Genomic DNA, 16,393 nt, shown 5'->3' with positions numbered 1-16,393 from the left:
CCTCAGCACTGAAATAAATAGGACATGCTGGAGGGACAGATTCATAACCCAGAGGCTCCCTTCACTCTGGAATAAAATCCCAGTCCAGGTTAGGCAGAGTCCCTCACTGACTCTCTTCAAGAGGAATCTTGATGAGTGGATGGGAGATCGTAGGTTTACCCCGGGTATCACTTCTGTGTCACTGTTTGGCAGAGGCACAGTATACTAACCTTGAAAAAGGGCATAGCAAAATTTATTTAAAATGGGTGGCGAAAGCCAAACACACTCTGGCTAGGCTTATAAATGCCCTAGGGCCTAGTATGAACCTATGAACCTATGAGTGTATTCAAGTTTCGGCAAGATGCTACTAATAAGAACTCCCCTGGCATCATCTTAGTAACGTCTAATCACCTTATATGGCATTGAAAGGGAATGCTCAAATTTAGCAAGGAATTCATGAAAATGATCAACTAATAAGACTATCAGGTCTAATCAGATACCAGGGAAATGAGTACATCCAGAGGTTCATTCAAGGATAGTTGTGGCAATATTCAAGTTTGAATTCTAGAGATAATATACTTATTTCATTTACACATTCACTATCAGATACCCACTTTTTCCTATTCAAGATCACAGGGCTGGAGCCTATCCTAGCAGTCAGTGGACATAAGGCAAACAGCTAATGCTGAATGGGATATCATATCACTTCATTTTGAAGACATCCCGTTAGTTGTTGACCCAGGACATGAAATTCTCACCACAGTGTATCAGTGTGACTTAGTTAGTAGCACAGAATAATTAAGAGTCATGTTCTTGTTTGATCTGTGAAACTCATACCTGCTAATGACATTCCCCGTATATGTACAGAGGCTGTCTATGACTGGTAATAGGGTAGTGAGAATGCTGCACTCACTTCAAAATCCATGATGAATGAGTAAGGTGATCTAATATGTGGTGGTAAAATTCAACATCTGGTGATAGACTAGTAATGAGCATGCATATGCACACGCACACATGCACCCACCCACGCACGCACCCACGCACACACACACACACACACACACACACACACACACACACACACACACACCTATAGATAATAGTACTCAGAGCTTTCAAAAGCCAGAATCAAGTCTGCTGCAGTATTACCTTTCACTTTATTATAAACCTAGTTTGTCGGCTTGCATATTGCTAATAAAAGATCGCAGTAAAGAAAAATTACATGAGTGCAAATATACTGTTTACACTTTGCCCACTAATATAAACAAGAATAAAAACTGCCAACCTCATCCTGGTGTAATGTTAACACCTAGTTCAGATTTTTCTGAACAATGTAATTTATTTATATATTTATTTGTTTATTTATTTTGTGTTATATTCCTTTTTGCATGAAACAATGCAATTTAAACATGCATGTATGAGAAGTAATACAGAAGCAGATTAACACATGTAGACCAGTAATCAGATCATATGATGTGTTATTCTGTTTATGAAAAACAAATATATCATGTATTCTGATAGTCTATGAAATACTAGCTTATTACTTCTTTTGTATTTCCTGCTTCATTACTGGGAAACTTACTGCTTAAATCTAACTTCTATATATAACTTGATAAACTTTTATTAGTGCTGGTTTGAGGATACTGTTTCATACCATTTTAATACAGAGTTTGCAGTGAATTATTGCACCCTACTATACATATGAGTATAGCAGTCTTAGATTTATAAACCAATCAACAAGAGCTTACGTGAACAAAGTCAATAGTCTACTACCATAAGCTGCAGTGAATTAATCAGTAATTTTTTTGTCTAGTTCATTCGCATAGAGGGCTGTATACTAGAATGTAACCCAGTTGACCTGAGCTTGAGTAGCAGCTCAGGCAGAGGAGAACCCCCAGATGTAGTGGGTGCAGAGCCATAACTATGGTGGGGTTGTTGAGACCAGCTGCTCTAGGTGCAAGCTGTTTGGTGCCATAATCGGCACATGCAGAGCTAGCATGAGTGCAATATCAACATTAATTTATGAAGCCTCAAGGATATCTTGACTTCATAAATGATTGCTGATACTGCATATATGGTTGTGATTACTACAGTTGTAGCAGACAGCTTGCTAAAGTTGCAGAGTACAGAAGACCCTCTCTCTCTCTTTATTTATTTATTTTTTTTGTTGTCAACAATTGGAAGACTTTTGTGTTGGTACTCAACATTGGGAAGACCCTTTTTTGAGCTTTGACTTTGGTTTGAGGGTGTGTCCTTAGGGAGTAGGTCCAGAGTGCCATATCGCCTAGCTACAGTTCTAGGTGGGTCACAATGAGAGGCTGATGTTGACTCATTCAGTCTGGGCAGGGAGTTGCTAGGCTTGCTGCTGCACTGACACTAAGAGCAGAGTCTCCCAGGTAAAAGGTAAAGTGATAGTAATGACTGGGCCTTGACTGCAAGTGGAACAGATTAGACCATGTGCAGTAGTGTGTGCATTTATAGAGGCCATTATTGTGGACTGCACCTGTCTGCCACCTCAATGATCAAGGATTAGGAACTAGAAAAAAGGGATTGATTGGCTTCTGCCTCATGCAGGAATGAACTGACAAACTGGTCACAGGAAGGCTGATGGTTGACAGGAAATGGGGGTATTGAAATAGGACTATTTATATGCAATGCATTGTCTTTTTTCAGTTAGCAAACATCAAAACAGTAAGATCTCATACTAGTAAAGTAATGAATGGATAGTCTGAGAAGGAGAAAAGGGAAACGAGATATAGAAGGAGACACGCCACTGAACCATTGATGCAATTCAACTTAAAACTATAAACAATGCTCTAAAGAAACATTAGAAGTTAGTAAAATACAGATTAATTGAGAGCCTTTCTTAAAGAACTTGACTATTATAATGAATATAGTCATAACTTAAACCATTATCTAGCGAGTCAGCTGACCATGGCAGTACACTTGCTACTTTTCCTAGGACCTTCTATGATAAAGAACCTGCTCTGTTCATTCCTTTTTAGTTCCAACATCATCTGATGTTTCTAGATATGGAGGTACCCAGAGAGAATGATATGGAAGGATTCTGAATACTGTTACACTTGCTAAATAATCATCATTCCAGACTCACTTCCCATCAGTATGAGAGGTGACTTTAAACATGCTAAATAATCATCATTCCAGACTCACTTCCCATCAGTATGAGAGGTAACTGTAAACATGCTAAATAGTAATCATTCCAGACTCACTTCCCATCAGTATGAGAGGTAACTGTAAACATGCTAAATAGTAATCATTCCAGACTCACTTCCCATCAGTATGAGAGGTAACTGTAAACATGCTAAACAGTAATCATTCCAGACTCACTTCCCATCAGTATGAGAAGTGACTGTAAACATGCTAAATATCCATCATTCCAGACTCACTTCTCATCAGTGTGAGAAGTGACTGTAAACATGTTAAAAAGTCATCATTCCAGACTCACTTCCCATCAGTATGAGAGGTAACTGTAAACATGCTAAATAGTAATCATTCCAGACTCACTTCCCATCAGTATGAGAAGTGACTGTAAACATGCTAAATAGTAATCATTCCAGACTCACTTCCCATCAGTATTACAGGTGACTATAAACATGCTAAATAGCCATCATTCCAGACTCACTTCTCATCAGTATAAGTGACTGTAAACATGTTAAAAAGTCATCATTTCAGACTCATTTCCCATCAGTATGAGAGGTAACTGTAAACATGCTAAATAGTAATCATTCCAGACTCACTTCCCATCAGTATGAGAGGTAACTGTAAACATGCTAAATAGTCATCATTCCAGACTCACTTCCCATCAGTATGAGAGGTAACTGTAAACATGCTAAATAGTCAGCATTCCAGACTCACATCCCATCAGTATGAGAGGTGACTGTAAACATGCTAAACAGTCATCATTCCAGACTCACTTCCCACCAATATAAGAGGTGACTGTAAACATGCTAAAAAGTCAGCATTCCGGACTCTCCTCCCATCAGTATGAGAGGTGACTGTAAACATGCTAAACAGTCAGCATTCCAGACTCCCCTCCCACCATTATAAGACGTGACTGTAAACATGCTAAATAGTCATCATTCCAGACTCCCCTCCCACCAACATAAGAGGTGACTGTAAACATGCTAAATAGTCAGCATTCCAGACTCACTTCCCATCAGTATGAGTAGTGACTGTAAACATGCTAAATAGCCATCATTCCAGACTCACTTCCCATCAGTATGTGAGGTGACTGTAAACATGCTAAACAGTCATCATTAAAGACTCCCCTCCCACCAATATAAGACGTGACTGTAAACATGCTAAATAGTCATCATTCCAGACTCCCCTCCCACCAACATAAGAGGTGACTCTAAACATGCTAAATAGTCATCATTCAGGTCTCCCCTCCCACCAATATAAGAGGAGACTGTAAACATGCTAAATAGTCATCATTCCAGACTCCCCTCCCACCAACATGAGGTGACTGTAAACATGCTAAATAGTCATCACTCCAGACCCCCCTCCCACCAATATAAGACATGACTGTAAACATGCTAAGTAGTCAGCATTCTAGACTCCCCTCACATCAGTACAAGAGGTGATTGGAATGTTTACTTTCTAAGGTATGTGCAACTACTAAAGTAGGTCTTAAAATCATGTGAGTGGTCTTCAGAAGTAAGAGAAGTGCAATGAGCACCTTCATTGTATATAACTTGGAATTCTGCAGCCTCATGGCTTATTGCAAGCTGCAATGACTGATTTCAGAACAATACAGAGAAAGGGGTGGGAATTTGCACTCTTTGTCTGGTTACTGCAGTACCAAGTATGGATCTGCATCTTTTTCCATGTGGATCACTTCTCAAGCTTTGTATGCATGTGCTACATTATTTTACATGCAAAGAAGTACAAGTTAGTATATACATTTTTCTGCACTATTTTGCCCCTCAAGTATTGTTTCCCACTTTTGCACATCTAGTAAGTTAGCTTGTATTGACAAAACATGTATAATGCAGAGACCATTTTGATGGATTGTTATCTTTTGTTGCATTATGTACAGTCTGTAGTAGATGGCTCTAGGACCAGTAATCACATATCAGTTAGCAAGTAGCGAATAGAAACTTCTTGACTACTTAAAGATCACTCACAATTAAAGCTACCAAGATTGAATTACCAGAAATGGCCACACACACCGAAGAAAGCACTCGCTGAGAGAAATGATAGATCATCTGACACAAACATTATCACAGACATCAAAATAAGAATTTTTGCAGAGGAGATCAAGTCTTGCTGCACCCTCCATCCTGCTGTGATTACAAGCTCTGAAATCACACACATGCAATAGAAGAGAATCCGGTGTTAACACATAATAGAGACATTCTACTTTCTCATGCTTGCACAGTCTCCAGTTGGGCATATTAATGGAAAAATATTGATACTCGGTGTGACGACCCTCCACTGGACTAGTAATCAAGGAGCCTCAATTCTCACCACTGATAACAGTGGGTGACGTTCACTGACAGGATGACAGGTACACACACAGTATTTCCAGATGCAGCTGTTTGCATCAAGTGTAATTTCCCTTAAGAGCACACAGAGACCACAGTCATTTAGGGCTGGTTTCTCCCTTCTTTCTCCAGATCCCCAATAACACTCCCTATTGGCACAACTATAGAGTTGAGATCTCAGCTGAGTGTCCAAGCCAAAGCCTCCAGCACCATTTCTGTCCAACCAGTGCTTCGTGTCCCTGCCCAAGTAGCTCACACACACACACACACACACACACACACACACACACACACACCTGGCAAAGGCTGGCAAAGGTTTACTAGCTATGCCCCCCTCTGCCCAGACTGTAAAATACTTATGACTCCAACCAGACACTCCTGCCAGCTACCATAAGGCTCTTCCAAGGGTACCCAATATATTGAGTGGCATTAATATTAAATCAAATGTTAGTTTGACCAAGAGCAAGGCTATTAGGAGTGGCCCACACACTGTCACGAAATAAATATGCAAGTACTCTCAAAACTTAAATATCTCTACAAAGATCACCCACAATGAAATGTTTAAATATATTAAAATAAATAATAAAAGAACAAGACAATGCTAAGTATATATTTGCAGTGACATCAAGAGTTCAAAGCCACAGAAAATCTTTAAAATAACATTGCAGTACAGGCTCACACAAATAAAGAAAACCAAAATCTAAACTAAGCTCCAGTATAGTCCTGAGTGAATATAAGAGAGTTACTATACCTTAACAACTTACTTAGAGCAGGACAGATGATGTGGTGAATGGTTCTTCTTGTTGTTGTCAGGCACAAGACAGAATACAAAATGTTCTGTCTCTTTAAGAGACTTCTCAAAATAATATCTAAAATAATGCTGCTGGGATAGCTTGCAGAATGACACCATTTCTGGTCATCTGACTTCTAGTTCTCATGCAAACCCCCAGCTTTTCCTCAGATCTTTGACAGGTGCAGGAAGTCAAAACAATTGCATACCTCTATGCTTCAAGACTAATAATTAGTTCACCCCAAAGACAATACAGAAAGCTTCCTAGGATACACTCTGTGTCTCTGGCTGCCTTGAAACCTATGAGATAGCATCTTTATAGCATAGCCTATAAAGTGATTTAATTTCAGATATTTTTCTAAAGTTTGCTGGACTGAGGTTAACCCTCCAGTTTCCTCTATTAAAACAATACTTTTAAACAACTACAATAGTGTGTGTACATTTCTGCTCTCTCTCTAGTAAGGCACACTGTGCATATATTTCAAACACAAGCACTTTACAAATACCTTTTCAACATAAACATCTGCACAAATCAGTTTGACCATGTCCCCTTCAATAAACACACATTACACCAAATGACATCTGATGACCTTTATTAAAATTCCATAAACATAACTTCATTGACCAACTAAAATTTTGATTAATCATGCCATAAACATCCATATAACAGTTAACTTAAGGCAGCGTGACCCCCCTTCACCCTGATCAAGTAAGCAGCATCCTTACCTCCACTCACTTACTTTTACTTATCAAGCAGCGTCCAACTGCTCACTTGAATTTCCCAACTCATTGAAACAACCATCCAACCAAAATAAGCAGCGTCCTCACCTCTGCTTGCTTACTTATACTTGTCAAGCCATGTCCAACCTCTCACATGCATTTCCCAACTCATGGAAATGAACCTCCAACACCAGAAGGGGAAAAGAAGAGGGACAAGCCTGGCCTTTTTCTCCACCCACCAGCTTGATCTGGCTGATCCCCCTCCTTCATTCCAAAACTTACAACAAACCTTCCAAAATAACCATACCTCAATTTCAAACCAAAGTCATTTGGTGTACACCATACCCTCTGACCAACTGGAACTCTGTCATCAACCTCCCAGTGGCCTGACATAAAACCTGCCAAAGCAACCAGCTGTCTAAATAGCTGACTTAACTGATGAGCCCTCCCCCAAAGCCAAAATAACCACAGTACACCACACAATACCTTTACCTTAAAATAACCTTTTTAAATCACCAATCCTCTGTTATCCTTCTAACTGTAAATCCAGAATTATTCCCACATCACAACCTTGTAAATGTTCCACAAAAACTGTAAGGGGCTGAAGATATAAGAAAGGCCAAAAGAAATGTATTTATCTAAAATGAATTCTCCCTCACTAAATCCAGTGGCCCACCAATGCACCCAAAATAAGAGAATATCCTCTTTCCCAAAACCAACACATCAAAAACTGTACATGTCATGTATACAAACTGATTACACTTCCAATTAATCCAGTTAACATCTTGGCCAATATAACCTTACCCCCAAAATGACATTTCAGCCTGAGCAACAAAATCATTCCCCCAAACTATAATGCCAGAAAATCAGGTGTACCACCTGCATCTATGCCCCAAGGCACATTCTCTCTACCTCCCATGTATGCTCCTGTGGTCTACCAATGCACTTCTCCTGAAACAACTCAATCATGAACCATCCTGCCATGGCCACAACTTGATTGCTCATTGGTCTTACACTGCCTCCCCCTCACTAGGCATATCTTAGTGCTGTTCTTCCTGTAACCCTGCACCGCTAAGATTAAGTTTCCAAAATATACAACTCTCTTACCTACCTCTCAGCTTCTTAGACCAAGAAAGCTGGAGAAAACCATAAACAAAAGTAGGGCAAAGCCCAAAACAGGAACAATTTCAAATATTGCTGTCACAAACTTAGATGGATAGAACGTGCTTGCAGTAGCATGAATTTACTGAAGGGAATTTGTTAACTCCAAACTTTAATGATTTGACATCAATTGCCTGAAAACACAGAATTTTATGAAAAATGGCCCAAAATATAAGGCCAAAATTTGGACATTCTTGGAAAACTGTACAGAAGAAGTATGTCCCTTCACCTGACTCCCCCTTGAACTAGTTCCTGAAAACTCACCTATGATGCACAGCAAAAAAGTACTCTGGCAGCACATCATACCTGAAAAGTAACACTACCACAATACTATACTCCTGATTAATGCGCTTACTGATTTGAAACCCCTAAACAACTGCATAGCCTTAAACATCCCCCAAAATATGCTACTTCCTAATGACAATCCTGGCTAGAACCCTAGCCATAGCACTCAACTAACATTACTCTCCCAACTCGCTTCTTCAAAAAGAACATCCTCGCTAGTATCCTAGCAAAAGCTGAACAACATCCTTAATATGCTGCTTGCCCCTGACCTTTCCCTTGAGTATTTTCTTTCCTTATGTTATCTTTGCAGCTAGTAAGGAATCAAAACATGGGCTACTTCTACAAACTCCAAAAGCATGCCTTGCTCCAGCCTTCTAGCTCCTACGTAGACAACAAAGCACCCCATTCTCAGACTATCCCAAAAATACCCGCATAACCTACAATGCTTCCTGAAATCTTGCTATAAAATTCACCCAAATCACAAGTGAAATGGTGCTCTTGCAAATCTCTCTAAAATCTTAACCTGGTATGTGAAATTACCACTACCTGCTTGAGGGACAGATTTGTCACCCCAAAGATACCACACCTTAGGAACCAACTCCAGCATCCTGTCAAACAGAACACATCATTGGGCTTCTACAAACACAGTAAACAACTGGATAGGTAAATGTAAATTCACCCCAAGGGCTCCACTCCTCTGAATGTGAGGGTTGAACTTGTCTGGCTTGTAAGAGCCCTAGACCTGTTAATTAATAAGTTCCTTTGCTCCTATGATTGTCGTGACTCAACTCCACCTGTGAGAAACCCACACTCCCCATAAACAATCCCCACCGGTATTTTTGCCCTGCCCCCATCCTACCTCTACCTCACTTGCCCCAACTCTACCCAAAATGCAATACTCTGACTTGCCTTAATGAACCTAAATAAGTAGGATTACCTGTGACCTCATTGTGCTCCACTCCAGCCACTACAGTATCCACCCCAGCAGAATCCATTACCCTGCAGCTCCAATGCCCTCAGGCCCCTGACCATTGCTCACTCTGCACACTGCCCTTTGTGGCCTCATTACAAACCACTCTGGCAACCAGGGCATCCACTGCAACAGTCTCCATCACCTTTCGGGCCTCCTTCATTCTGGCCTTTGACAGGGGTCCACTCTGTTCCTCCCCTCCTACAAAAGAAGTAAAAAAAAAATCTGTAAATTCACGGCACACACATAACCAATACTTCTTGATGACCACATTAAGCCCTGACAGAAACTTACCCTGTTGATCAACTACCCAGCCACTTCCCTTGCCTACAGCCCCAATCCCCAATAGAATGGAACTTGACAACTTCCTCTTTGAGCTGTTTTGTTCAAAAGTGTCCCTAATGCAACATGCACCTAGAAGTTTTAGTTAAGTAGCCTAAAACACAGGAGAAACACTTCCATAACATACCCACACCTCCCAGGTGTACCGCAACCCAGGGAACTTTCCTCAGTTAAGGCCACAGCAATTCATGTTCGAACTGAGTCCTTACTACCATAAAGGCCTATTCTATAACTAAAATAACTGTCCTGTGTGCCTCAATTAAGTTAATGAGCCATGAAAACACTTCCACCTTTAGAGCATTTGTGCTACACTATAAATGGCAGTGTTTCTAAAAGTACTGTGCCTAGCAATGCAGCCCCTTCAGACCTATGGACCCTAATACCCTTACCCAAAATTAAAATTAAAACCTTGCCTAAAGCCATGACCATGCATGCGCGGCAAGCAAAATATTCCTCATGGACACCTCGCAGCTTGCAACCAAAGCAAATGATTTCATATCTACCAATATTGTAAGCTTACAGAATGCATGCTGTCACAAATTTTGTCATCCCACCCTTCAAAGTTTATAAGAGCAATTCCCAAAATTCCATCCCTACATTGGGCCTTCATCTCCCCAATAATTCATACTCAGAGAGATTTGTGCACTAAAAAGTTGAGACTTGTACTCCCAATAAGTATTGCATCATGACCTGCAATCTGTTATCTGCCATCAGTGTTATGTTAATGGTAGACTGAGCTAACTTCATAGGTGCCTGTACGTTCCCAAAAGATCAATACCTATCAAAGGGCAGTATTATGAATGCTAGTTAAACTGCATTTCCTGTCCCTCGAGAATGGTTCTCATTTCCGATATACCACAATGAACAGAAACTAGTACCCTGTGGTCATCTCTTCACAGAGCAAAAAAAAAAAAAAACCCTCCCTCCTCAGCAGTAGCTTCATGAACAGCAAGACAGGAATTAGATGATAGGTCAATCCTGAGCAACTTACGTTTTGGCAAAAAGGTAGTCTTTGTAATGATCCCTGAAAACTTTTAAGCCTTCAGAAAATGAAGAAACACTGAAAACTTGTCATTCAGCTACACAAATCCACTTCCATCATTGGCCACAATGGGACATTCCAGTTCAACACCCACACTTCGTTCCTTGACAGCATGGAAGTTTAAACTGCATTTAGTGTACTGGTTTATTATGCCCTCCCAACCCGCAAAGTTCAAATACATTTGGGCCATACAGCGCCTACTTTTGGTAATGACCACTTAAATGCAAACACTAATTTAATAGCTCACAAAATTAATGTTGTATGCCAACTGTTCCTCAAACTAGGTAAGCTGTTGAGCCCCCCCCAGGTGGAGAGCATCTCAACCTCCTGGGCCCTCACCTACTTTTCTTTGAACCAATTTGTAAGGGTATTACTGAACTCAGAATATGGTCTGCCAAGTTGCTTTACACTCGATGTATTTGCATCTATCTACAATCTACACCCCCCCCCAATATTTAGACAAGTGGTTGGGATGTCACTTCAATAGTGACAGTCATCTAAAGCCAATGTTCACACAACCAGGAGGCTAGCTCTGCCATGGTTGTGCTTCCATACCACACATACAGACCCACTCACTCATACGACCAGTTACTGTGTCCAATCTACCTATTGCATGTCATTGTAATGTGAGAAGAACCAGAGCATGTGAGCACATGGAGGATATGCACCCTCCAGACGGAAGGCGCTTTGGCCAAAAACGAACTTGGATAACCCCTTACTGCAAGGCAACAATACCTGCTGAGCCTTCCATTTAGTTTATTACCACAGACATTTGATGAAGATAATTCTTATGCCTAATGCTCCCAATCACCTACCGGACCCTTTAGTTGTTGCTGAAGAATATATTTGCCATCCAAAATATACCTAATGCACATGCAGCTCCAAACATGCACAGATATGGAGAGAGGCAGAAAAGACAATCTCTCACTCATACAGAAAATCAGGTGCCCAGATGGACTTGAACCCTTGCTCATGAAAAAGCACAATTACTACCACTTTCTTGACTGCTTCCAAAGGATTTGTTACACCCTGGTAAAATGAATGAAAGCAATTATACCTTAAAAAGCAAACTCTTTCAACTGCCCTGTGAACCACTCGTATGCTTGCTCAGGCCCTTACCAGATGGGTGAAGTTGGCGGCCATCAGACTTTTATACTTGGCTCAGAAGCCTACAGCTCTATGAACATTTTAATTGAGTAGAAACATGTCCCTGTCAGAGTTTTGCCACTCCATTAATGCTGTTTGGGTCAATTTTGAGCATCAAAACTAAGTAAGTACACACTCTTCCCCTCCTCATCTGCCTCACTCACCTTTCTCTCTCATCTAGAAAACTACAGTGTGCGCCTTTTTCTTTTTTTTTTTTTTAAATAATACTCTTGCTAATCCTTACAAAAGTCACGGCCAGTGATAAATAAAACAAAACAAGCCCTTGCAATTGTGCTGCAGTTACTATTCCTCCAGGAGTGATTTGCCGTAGTGTTGGATCCATTTATCACACTTGCAGTCAAATAAGCTACCAGCTCTCAGTATAAAGCTAATTAATCAGCTATGCTTCACGGACATGCAGGTAGATGTTTGGCAAATAACTGACATAAGAGTAATCATTTCTGTTAATTTAATCTGTAGGCAGGGCTCTGATCTGTTAAACACTCTATCCTCAACAGTTAGGTCCAGCATGGGCATGCACAACCATGGGCCATCACTCATATGCACCCCAAAGCCTGAACAGCAGAAACGGTCCCTCAGCCATAATTGCACCGGTACTGCTGAAAGCAAACCTCCCTATTCCTCCTACTCAAAACCTGCTAAAGCACCTCCAGCAAGACTCTAACCACCACTGGAATGAACAGCAGCATTCACTCACAGAGACCCCGACACACTGAATTCAAAGTACATGTACAAATGCATCCCACCCCTGAAGTACTGGGCTTATCTTACCTTGCAAAGTGACACAACTGTATATGACTGCAAAGTAGGCTGCATTCACAAAAGGCATTAACACCACTCAAAACTACAACTACCTCACTGCAACCATCACTAACCCAATGGGCTGCCATAAACAGTCCTAAAAACCATGACAACTACACAGAGGCAATGACTCAACAATTCGTGAAGCCCTGCACACCAAGCCCACTTGCATCACCGCATCCCAAAACAAACCCTGGACCCAAAACCCCAATGATCACAAACTGGCAACCATAGCTCTTTACTGTTGACCCAAAATCTGAACAAAGCCAAAATAAGGGGCGAGGGTGGCAAAACCTCACATTAGAGACAAATTTAAAAGACTCTGACACACATAAAAGCCAAAACAGAAGGATTTTGCCAACATGCTTTTTTCTAAAGGATGTGAAGTCTAACTTAAATGCCTGTCATCATGGAGTGAATTTAGTCCTCCCTGACTTGTCACAAAATCCAGAAACCACACAGTCCCAAATAATAAAAAAAAAAATTCTTTACTCTCCTGTCATCATGCCTTAATGTACTAGAATGAACCACCATACCCTCTAGTATTACCAGAAGCCTACCTACATGCAGCAGTACCTGCAGTAGCAAGTTCACACCAAAATGTGTCTCCTTACTCAGTTACACTCTCATAAAACATATTAAGCCCCTCCCTACACTTACCTCACTTCCTCCCAATTTCCTATTTAATTTATTTATTTATTTATTTCCTACTTTCCTATTTAACCCTCCCACCCCCCAACTAGCTTCTTTCCTTACCCTCCTAAAACCCATTACTATTTCAATCTAACCTCCCATCTGAAGATGTCCCTGGACAATTCAGTCTGTTACCAAACCTCATTTGTTATACACAACAATACAGTTCTAATACATTTGTAACACAAGCATGTTATATGACCCACAGTTTTAATACATTTGTAACACCAGCATCTTATATAAATCAATTTGATATTCGCAAATGACATATCATTTACAAAATTCCAGCTAGCTTTGCTGGCAGTACCTCCTCTCATCACACACGGTGAGGAGGGCTTGTGATTACTGGTAGCACTCAAAAAGAGATACCTCTCATAGGTAGCATTTGTTCAACTAACATTCACTAATTCAGTCCACAAATGGGTGTTTTTTCTGACTGCTATACTTAAAGCTGTCTCTGACCATCTCCCAAAAACATGATGGCTGATTGTTTACTCTAAACTGCCCACACATATTGTATTTACTTTTGCCTTTGTCTCAAGGTCATAGCTAAAAAGGGTCCATAATGACCACTTCACTTATGTAATCAATTAAAGAACAAATTAAAATTAAAGTCCATGCATATCCAACTTTCCTTCTTCCTCTTTTTATGTGTTTTGCAGCCCTTAATATCCTTTGCTTCCTTATAATGTTATTTACATTTGCTTTGTATATCCTTTACCTTCTTATACCTTTAATCACTAGCAGGGGTCTCACTGCATAGTGTACCATGGGTATAACCATCACCTTAATCATGTCCATCCTATCCATCAGCAATCTTTTTTTGTATATCCATTCAGTAAAAAGTTCTCTCTTACAGTACTTACAGTATTTTTTCATTTAGCCAGAACTTCTCTTTTTTTCACTGTTTTCTCATCATTCGTCTTCACTGTCTATTCCATTGCACACCATACCAATGCCCCTAGATGTTTTTTTCTTATTTCTCCTTAATGCCCAATACTATTTTACAATTTTCTGTTTTTCTTAGTCCAAGCTTTAATCATTGTCATATTGCATTTTATACCTGACTCATCTATAAACATCGCCAAAGCATTCAGTGCCTTTAGTTCTACACACTCCACCCCCTGTATTATAAGCACACACTCATCAGGCACCATTCAGAGACGTGCACCCTCCCTCCCTCCCTCCCTCTCTCTCTCTCCCTCTTTTCCTCTGTCTTCCTGAGTCTCCCTCAGGTGAGACAAGAAAACATTGTATGGTCCCCCTTGAGCTTTTGTATCCATTAACAGTGGTCTGTTCATCAATGCCATTATGTTTATAATACATTGTCTTACACTCTCTCCTAAAACTAAACTCCTAAAATTCATACAAAACATTTAGACCCATAGAATCCATTAAAGGTATGTCCATTAAAGATATGTCCATTAGAGATATGTTCATTCCACAGATGTACATACTGACTTAGACTGTGTCCTAAATCTCATCCAAGATACCTACTAGGTATCAATACTTATCAATTGAACCATAGAAGAAGCTTAAATTCCCACTATCTGGAAAATATCCCTTGTAATCCCACTTCATAAAGGAGGTAGCTCTACTGAATTCTCCAACTATAGGCCTATAGCTATACTCTCTCCACTTGCAAGGATTATTGAAAACTGTATTCACAGACAGGTCATGCACCACCTAATCCATAACCACCTCATGACAGATACCCAGCATGGCTTCAGACCTCACCACAGCACTACCTCAGCTCTACTAGCCTTTACCAACACCATAAACCATAATAGAAACAATAACCATATTTCTTCAGCCCTCTTCTTGGATCTTTCCAAGGCATTCGATATGGTTGACCACCAACTATTACTCTACACCCTGCAAACACTCAGTCTAAATCCTAAAGCCCTTCAATGGTTTAAATCCTACCTAAGTGGTAGACAGCAGGCTGTTCTTTGGCAGAATAAACTCTCTAACCTACTACCTAACACTCTTGGAGTTCCACAAAGCTCCATAATAGGGCCCCTGTTATTCTCCATCTTCATCAACGATATGAATACTGTCATCCCAAATGTCAGCTGTGTCCAATATACTGACGACTCTACCCTGATTTGCTCGGCCACATCCCCAATAGAGTTACAGTTAGCCACCCAGACCACCTTTAACACAATAGAAATCCGGCTTTCCAAACGACGTCTGATACTAAATCCTAAAAAACTAAAATGCTGTTATTTTTACCTACACAAAGGTCTACTGCCATTAACTTTACAATAAAAGCAAATTATAGCAGAATAATCTCCCTTGACCTTTCTACTAAACTATTAGGTGTCATTATAGATAATAATCTAAAATTCGACCTACATGTCAACCAACTGATCAAAACCATCAATAAAAAACTAGGGTCACTTTACAGAATAAAAGCCTTCTTAACCCCCCCAGCCAAAGTTGCCATAGCTCGATCTCACCTTCTCTCTACTCTTCTGTATGCTTCCCCTCTTCTCTCTAATGTTAACAAGACTGTCATGAACAAACTCTCAGTCTGTTATAACCACATTGCCAGGTTTGCCACTGGGCTGCCTTTTAGGACACATCATTGCAGCAATCTAATCCAGCTTGGATGGCTTCAACTACCCAGTCTAATCCCATATAACCAATTGGTTATGGCCCATAAAATCATATATAACCCTTACAATACCCCTGCACTCAAAAATCTAGTCACCCTCTATAATAATCCTAGACCGCTGCACTCCTCCAACAGACTCCTTATTCAGATTTGTAAAACTAATAACTCAGCTGGTGACTCTCTCTTCGTAAACTCTGTAGGTAGATCGTGGAACTCCCTACCAGCTGATATTACCTTACTCTCTTCACTTGGTCAGTAAAACTAGGCTCAAACACCACCTGGGAACAAACTGGCTATGTCACTGTATCAAGCCTGG

The sequence above is a fragment of the Protopterus annectens genome, chromosome 11.part0 (assembly GCF_019279795.1).
Source record: "Protopterus annectens isolate FY-2018-M chromosome 11.part0, PAN1.0, whole genome shotgun sequence".
Classification (NCBI taxonomy): domain Eukaryota; kingdom Metazoa; phylum Chordata; order Ceratodontiformes; family Protopteridae; genus Protopterus; species Protopterus annectens.
This window is presented reverse-complemented; position numbering follows the sequence as displayed.